This window comes from Mastomys coucha, chromosome X, assembly GCF_008632895.1.
Source record: "Mastomys coucha isolate ucsf_1 chromosome X, UCSF_Mcou_1, whole genome shotgun sequence".
NCBI lineage: Eukaryota > Metazoa > Chordata > Mammalia > Rodentia > Muridae > Mastomys > Mastomys coucha.
This window is the reverse complement of record NC_045030.1, coordinates 53,044,234-53,053,304: the sequence shown is the minus strand read 5'-3', so window position 1 is coordinate 53,053,304 and position 9,071 is coordinate 53,044,234. Positions and strand designations below refer to the sequence as shown.

At 34.7% G+C, this 9,071-nt stretch overlaps 1 protein-coding gene across 6 annotated transcripts in view; it reads left to right on the top strand.

The window, feature by feature from the left end:
* The window catches only part of Enox2 (ecto-NOX disulfide-thiol exchanger 2), a 289,193-nt gene that overhangs the window by 45,527 nt on the left and 234,595 nt on the right, over positions 1-9,071 (top strand). The window contains exon 1 of one of the 6 annotated variants that reach the window (XM_031357713.1): positions 8,504-8,582. The exons of the other annotated variants lie outside the window; for them this stretch is intronic. The gene's annotated coding sequence lies outside the window, so the exon portion shown is untranslated. Of the gene's footprint in view, positions 1-8,503; positions 8,583-9,071 lie in introns of those variants that run through there. 6 annotated transcript variants of the gene reach the window in all.

Sequence of the window (9,071 nt, the reverse complement as noted above, 5' to 3'; positions counted from 1 at the left end):
GGATTGCAAATTCGATCATCAATAGGAGGAGAGGACCTCGGCCCTGTGAAGGTTCTGTGCCAGGGCCAATAAGTGGGGTGGGATGGCAGGCATGGGGAGGGGGGAGGCAACAGGGGTTTGTTTTTGATGTATTTGTTTGTTTCTTTTTTTTATGGAGGAAACTGGGAAAGGAGAAATTTACATGTAAATAAAGAAAATATCTAATAAAAATATATACTTGGCTACCAAATGCTAAAATATTTTAGTAAAATGTATAAGCACATCAAAGAAAATTAATTAGTGGGAATGTCTTCCGATATAATCCTCTTAAACGCATTGACTGTTTCTGTTTGTTTATCAGGCCCTATTACTAAAATCCAGTATAGCCTTATTGAAATACACAGTGAAAATAGGATAGATTATTTAGCTTTGCTGATAAATATATAAGGCAACAGTAAAGTAGATGATATAGGACTGTTTGCACTCCTCCCCAGACTACCGCACAGCTGCTGGCCTTACATTCTAATCTTTTTAAGTCCTGCTCTTCATCTGACTAGGTCATAACCTTATTCTTGTGAGATCTTATGTGTCCTGCATCAAAGTTAGAAATGCCTAGGAGTTTAAATAGTTGTAATTTCATTCATTAAGACATTTGAGTTGAGCTTCAACTTATTTTGATAGTAGTTCATAAATTTCAGTTTCATATCTTTCATAAAACCTGTGTATTGCTTGGTCAACCCAACTTTTGTTGTTGTTGTTGTTTTTAACAAAAGTAATGCCTAATTTGGTAATTGTTTATTTTAGTTTAGATGTGAGTAACCATAATTGATATGAAAGGAAAAATAAGTGATTTTAGAAAACAGAAGTTATCTGACACTTTTTGATTCCTTTACAAGCTAATGATATGAGAATTAGTATTCTGGACTAGCATTTTTCATTAGCTGTCAGTTATTCTGCAACAAATTATGTCAAAATGCAGAATGTTAAAGAGATATAAATCTCAATGTTTTTAAGGGCTCAGAATCTAGAAATAGTCTAGCTAGACGGCCATGCCTCATAAGAATGCAGCTAAACTGACTGTTGTGGTTCTGATCTCACTGTAAGGGTTAGCTGGGTGTAACTAAACTCAAATTTGTTCTTACTTCCGACCACAGTCCCTTATTCATCAACTGTACACAAGGCTGCTCAAAAAAAAAAAAAATAAGGCAGGGACCATCCCACAGATATTACTCAGGGAAGAATACCCAAGACAGAGACCAGAGGACTTTAACAATCTAGTTTCAAAGATTTACTTTGAAGTGAATCAAAGATGTGTTAATACCCGGAGGTGAGGATCATTGGAGTCACCTTAGAAGTTGTCCACCACAGATTTATTGGCAACAAATTTACCTTTAAAGCATATATCTAAGGTTATGAAAAGAGAAAAGATACAAACTCATTTTTTCTTGGTATATCTGTTTTTAACGATTTTATCTTTTTCATTATTTTTTTAGTTAGCATACAAAATAATAGGTTTCATTATGGATCTTTACTAATGAAACTGGGAACATATTCTGTGTGCTGAAGCATGAATGTTGAAGTGTGTTCTATAAAGAAAAAAGAACTTAAAAGTTGCAGGAAGCTTGTGTGTGTGTAATTTTATATATATATATATGTATATATGTGTATAAAATTATATACATATATTAATATATATTCACTAGGATATATATCACACATGCAGACTTTTTATTTATAATTTTTTATTTTGTTTTATTGCTGAATTGAACAGCAGGCTTCCAGCAGGCTAGACAAGTGCTTTGTCACAGAGCTATGCCTAAACTTTGTATCCAATCTTTAAAGGCATCATATACTTGCTAAAATAAAGACTGAGAAGAAACTGAGAATATTAATTAGAAAGAGGTCAACAAAAGGAAATAAAAATAATTTTCAATATACTCCTGTACTTATAATCCTCCCAAAGACAGCAAAAAAGGTTTGGTATTATCTATAGCCCTATACACATTTCAATACTATTATTGAATTAATGTAAGTTAGTATGAACTAAGAAACAGACCGCAGTCAAATGTAGCCATTGCTTGTTGATTCTAGTGGCTATTTGAAGGCAGAGACAGAGAAAATTTGACTGATCCTATAAAAAGTCAAACTCTCTACAGATAGAGATTTGCTAATAGCTCGTATCTTTTCCTCTTACTGTTTCCTATGTTACATTGTAGATTAATAAGTGAAATCATTAAATGCAGTTTTGATGATGGGTTGGTAATTTACTCTCTACAGTTAGAGATTTGCTAATAGTTTGTATCTTTTCCTCTTACTGTTTCCTATGTTACATTTTAGATTAATAAGTGAAATCATTAAATGCAGTTTTGATGATGGGTTGGTAATTTAGAAGGAAGCAGAACAATGCTGTCTTTCAGCAGATCTTTAAATCCAATTTTTAACTAAATTAATTTCGTGAGGGCTAGGCTGTTCTTTCTGAATCCTGAAATTATAGGTATTAATTTAGATTCACAAACCATATCCCATTTATTCCAAATAAAAGACACTACCCTGTACTTGTCTATAGAAAAAAGAAAAGGATTAAAGGAAGAAAAAAGTATCTTATTAATCATAAAACCTGACTGTGAATCTGAGGAAGAAATTATGTTTAACATTTGTAGGGCATGTATTTGTGTATGTTCATTTCAAAAGAGATGTACCTCTGAATTAGATATTCCTTATTTGGAAATAGAGACATATTTGATATCACAAAGGAAAATATTAAGTAAAAAAGGAGAGCTTTGGATTAGGTGATCTTTCAGGAGGCTCCCTAGCCTTAACATTTGGGATGCTTGTTCAATTTAGATACCTGAGGTATAATTCTTGGCTATTTTTGTTAAGAAGAATGCAAAATTAAATCTATAGATTTCTTTTTTTTAGTTTAAATTTTGCCTCGTTAAATTCTTCTCAAATATGCTTTAAAAAGGTTGGTGGATTTTAAAACTTTTAATATATTCTTGGAGAATTGCATGTAATATTCTTTGTTCCTATTCCTTCCCTTCCACCGCCCCAGATCCTCCCTTACCTTCCTGCCCACCTGACATCATGTTCTTGTTCTCTTTGAAAAGTAGAGTCTGCTTTGTCTTGGCCAGCTACTCTTGTATGTGGGATCTGCTCTGGAGTGGATGATAAACCCAGTGTCACTTTACTAAAGAAACCTGATTTCCCTTCTCCCTCCAGCTATCGGTTATCAATACTTCTTAGGCAGGAATGAGACTTTGTGAATACTTCCCCACCTCCATGTTGGGTCTTTATCTGATCTTAACATGTGTAGGTCTTGTGTGTGCTGCCTCAGTATCTATGAGTTCATATATTCATCTTCCTCTTATGTCTGGAATACAATGTTTCCTTGGAGCATATAGTTTTCCTGACTCCTCTTCCATATAAATCCCGAGCCTTAGGAGGAAGGAATGCGATAAAGATGTTCCATTTATGGATGAGTGCCCCAATGACTTAACTCTGTACATTGTCTAGTTGTAAGTCTCTATGTGTGTCTTAATCAGCATCTACTATCAGAAGCTTCTTTGATGACAGTTGAGCTATTACCTTACCTGTAGCGATATGTTCTTTAAGTCTCTTTTCTTTCTCAGCTTTAACTAAGGTTGCTGTTCCCTATTATTTCATCTCCTTCTGGGTTTCTTTCATACTTATTCATTTATTGATCATATATTCTTATTATGTACTAGGAGCTATTTTATGTACTGTAAATGCACGTGTGTGTGTATGTGTTATTGTAAGGTTATAATTACATATGTATATACATATATAATCTACATGTCTATCTATCTATCTGTCTACATATATAGGGAGATATGAAATAGAGCAGGCTTAGGGAAATTGAGAGCATTAGTGGTGTATAGGCTGTAATTTTAAGATGTACGAGGTTGCTTCATTGGGAAGGAATATTAGGCAGTTATTTGGAAGAAGTTAGAGGAGAATAGCTATCTGGGGGAAGAGCAATGAAACCAAGGAAGTAACCAGTACCATAATCCAGAAGCTTATGTTCAGGGGCCTGGTGTATATCAGAGTGGGACTGGAATGCCATACTACTTTTTATACTGACTGTACCACTTTTATTTTCACTAGCAATATATAACTACTTCTTCCCATTCTTCTTGGTGATACTTTCTATCTTTTCAGAATTGTAAACACCCTATGACTATGCAGTAATGACTTTATTCTGTTTTTGATTTGCATATTTCAAATGATCAGTGATGTGGAACCCCTTTTAATATACCTGCTGTACATTTTACCTTCTTTGGAGAAGTGTTCATTCATGCATTTTTTCCAGTTTTTAGTCTCTCTTTTTAATTGTTACTGAGCTGTAGGCATTCCTTCTATGTTTTGAATAATAATGTTCTATCAGATGGATGTTTGTTTTACATATATTTTCTCTCATATGGGTTGTCTTTCATTTTACTGTTTGCTGTTTTGTGTAAAAACTTTGACTATCTAAAGAAAAGATCATTAATGCCATTGCAGGGTGGAAGCCAAGATACCAATAGAAAGCTCTTCTAGGAATTTAAGCCAGAGCTGTTCCTTATTGGAGTAGGATTGAAACAACTTTTAATATTGCAAAAATATACGTTTTTTTGTATGAGACATGAAATAGAGACAACACGAATCAATCCCATGGTTTTGGTCCTGTAGGAGGGGATGATACTGAGGGGTGAAAGACTGTAGATAGATTATAAGCTTAGCATGAGACAGCCCAGGATTAGACATGTCACTGAAGTGGCAGATAGGCAGTGTATGAATTAGGAGTATGGAGAAGAGGTCTGGATTGGTGCTATACATTTAGGAAATTATCACTATATACATTCAGGCTACTGAATATATATCACTACATATATTCAGGCTACTGAGTAAATATGTATATATATACATATATATACACACATATACATACATATATATATATATATGTATATATATGTGATAAAATTAAAGCCAAGAGTGTAAAAGCAAAAACAACAACAACAAAAAAAAGCTCTAAGGATTGAGCCCTGTGGTAGCATACTGTGAAAATGTGCAATGAAAACTGAAAAGGAAGTGACCAGTGAGTGATAAGAAGACATAAGTTGTGACATTTTGAAATCATGTAAGTTAAATTGTGGACCCTAAATTCTTGTTCTACTTTGTCTATTACCAGAGCATTGCCCTCTGTTCATCAGAATTGTATTACTTGTCTAACCTGCAACAGTCTTTTAACTGGCCTTCTTGTCACCATTCTATTTCCTCTAGTATATCCACACGGCCACTTTTTAAAATATAACCACAAATTTAATCTTGTCACTCTTTTGCTCCAAAAAAAAAAAATAATCTATTTGTACTTTCTGCATGTTCTGCTGCTTTTCTCTTTTGTTCTGCTTTTGTCTCTCCATTTCTTCATGCAGATCACTGTACCTGCCCTCTACATACCTCATCACCTGGCTAACACTCCTCTTTATCATTCAGGATTCAGTTTAGGTTCTATTCTGACCCGTATAGCCTTCTCTAATCTTCTGTCTATAGTTTAGTTTGGTCTGTGTGTATTTCGGCTGTTTCCATGACTTTATCTTTAATAAATATAAAGCTTTTTGAGAATATCATGTATAAACAATCCATCTACATCACTCTCATACTTCCCTCCAATATATCCCATGCCTCTTCTCTCCTCAATTCATGATATATTTTATATATATTCAGGCTATTGAGTCCATTTAGCATTGCTTATATGTACATATGTACAGAGCTGTATTTGGGGCTAGACAAACTTTGCTGGAGCTTGTCCCTGGAGGAAGCTGACTCTGCCTCTCTCAGCAGACATGGGCCATGTATAGCTCTTCATCTAGAGGTATAATTATCTGTGACCTCTTGCTTGTATTTTAGGATGCATTTTTTTTTTTTTGGAGAATAGTGACCATATTTTATCTACCTATCTATCTTTAAGTGTTTGGCTCTTAGCTAAGAGTGTGACAACACATAGAATGTATGTAATGAATGCTAAATGGATGGATAAATGAGTGGTTATGTTTTTCGTTGCTCTAGATATGTTTAGAAAGTTATGATTTTTATGCAATTTTGAGTTGTTTTCAAATCTTCAATTCTAATATAACTAGTTATGCATGCATATTAATGGAGGAGGGGAGAGGAGGCATGTTGGAGGGAAGGATGATAAGGATGTAGATACAGTGTTCATCCATGATGTTCTCAAAAACATATATGACATAATATATAATAAATATGTCTGATTTGTATTTCAGATATAGGGATGATATACAGAATAGCAATATATTATATGTTTAATATTGCTGGAATATCTTCTCTCCTAATGTATTCAATAAATATTACAAGTATTGGAATCCAGACAGTTATCACACATTATATATTAGATTGCTGTAGTTCCCTTTGTGGCATACCTGTATTATATAAAATAAGTTCTTATTAGGAGACTCACGTTTGTTCTTTTTGGATCATCAGCCAGTTTAGACTTTCAAACAGTACCTTATAGTAATTTGTTATAAGCTAAAAGAATAAAATTTAGGGTTTTACATTGGTAGATCTTAGTCCGTAGAAATGTAAAAGTACTCATGAGGAAGTATACATCTAGCCAAAACAGTACTTTTTTTAAAAAATAAATAAATAAATAAATAAATAAACAAAAGACTTAATGAGAAAGCATGTGTCTTTCTAGTAACCTCAAGTGGGTAAAAATGTCATTGGAATAAAAATATTCTAACTTAATTCAATATTCCATTATGAATCTATTGTCTGTGATTTTAGCGAAAATATGTTGTATTCATTGGCAATTTTTAAAATTCCATATTTTGAAACCAGAATTTTCTAATTATACTTCACTGTATACATAAATATTTTAATTTTGATCTGTCCCAACACTGGGAGTAACTGGGACCAGTAGGACCCAGGCACACAGAAACTCTGGCAGTCCAGTGGCACAGGTTCCTTCTAGTCTGTCTGGGCCAGTCCCTGAGCAGACCTTGGGCGCAAACTCCACAGCTAGTCCCACCACACCCAGAGAAAGCTCTATTCCCAGGCGCTCTAACATGCCCAGGATCATAGGATCAGAGGTGAGAAGGACACAGCATCTGTCCCAATACCAGGAGTAAATGGGACCAGCTAGACCAAGGCACACAGGAACTCGACCAGTACAGTGGCATGGGTTCTTTTTGGTCTGTCTGGGCCCAATGCTCTGAGCAGACCTTGGGCTCAAACTCTGTAGCAAGTCCTATAATACCCAAAGGAAGATCTACTCCCAGGTGCTCTAATGGGACCAGGATCACAAGATCACAGAATCACAGGATCACAGAGACAGCTTGACACTTGAGTTCTGACACAACCAGAATCACAGGAAGTTCAAGCACCAGTCAGATTTAGCAAGGGCAGGTAGCTCTAGAGATAAACAGATGTTGCAGGTCAAGCATAAGAATATAAGCAACAGAAACCAAGGTTACTTGGCATCATCAGAACCCAATTCTCCCACCATAGCAAGTCCTGGATACACTATCACATTGGAAAAGCAAGATTCAGATCTAAAAATCACTTCTCATGATGATGATATAGGACTTTAAGAAGGACATAAATAACTCCCTCAAAGAAATACAGGAGAACACAGGTAAACAGTTAGAAGCCCTTCAAGAAGAAACACAAAAATCCCTTAATGAACTACAGGAAAACACAATCAAACAGGCAAAGGAAATGAAGAAAACCATCCAGGATCTAAAAATGGTAATAGAAACAATAAAGAAATCCCAAGGGAGACAACCCTGGATTTAGAAAACCTAGGAAAGAAATCAGGAGCCATAGATGTAAGCATAACCAACAGAATACAAGAGGTAGAAGAGAGAATCTCAGGGGCAGAAGATACCACAGAAAACATTGACACAACAGTCAAAGAAAATGCAAAAAGCAAAAAGCTTCTAACCCAAAACATCCAGGAAATTCAGGACACAATGAGAAGATGAACCCTAAGGATAGTAGGTATAGAAGAGAGTGAAGAAGACTCCAAGGTAATGGGGCCAGTAAATATCTTCAACAAAATGATAGAAGAAAACTTCCCTAACCTAAAGAAAGAGATGGCCATGAACATACAAGAAGCCTACAGAACTCCAAATAAACTAGACCAGAAAAGAAATTCCTCCTGACACATAATTATCAAAATACCAAATGCACTAAACAAAGAAAGAATTTTAAAAGCAGTAAGGGAAAAAGGTCAAGTAACATATAAAGGCAGGCCTATCAGACTTACACCAGACTTTTCACCAGAGACTATGAAAGCTAGAAGATCCTGGGCAGATGTCATACAGACCCTAAGAGAACACAAATGCCAGCTCAGACTACTATACCCAGCAAAACTCTTAATTACCATATATGGAGAAAACAAGATATTCTATGACAAAACCTAATTTATACAATATCTTTCTATGAATTCAGCCCTACAAAGGATAATAGATGGAAAACACCAACATAAGGAGCAAAACTACACCCTAGAAGAAGCAAGAAAGTAACCTTTCAAGAAACCCACAGAAGCATAATTCTACCTTCAACATCAAATATACCAGGAAGTAAAATTACTTTTTCTTAATATCTCTTAATATGAAAATTAATATTACCAGAATTATATCCTAATCGATTGAAATTCAAAAATATGAGGAAGTAGAAATTTGTTGTCTGTCATCCAGTGATCTGTCTAATTTGGTAATTTGAGAAATAGGTTCAATATTGTACAATGCAGATACACTTTCTGTTTGGTTATACCTGACAGTGTCTTGCTGTGTATCACATAATGGTCTTGAAATCATGCTTCCCCTATATCTGCCTTTACTAGTAGTATTGTTTGTTTCATGTTTTTACACTATACTATGGTTTTCAGAACAGCTTACATATTTCAAAATTATTTATACAACCAAAAAAATGTAGACAATTAACTTGGGAGGTGGCTTGTAAGAGAACAACAAAGAGTGAAACTGAATGCTTTGCTTGATATTTATAACTATTGTATCAATTTTGAAGAAGAGGACTTTGTAAGTTACTCTTTCTCTGAGATGAATGCT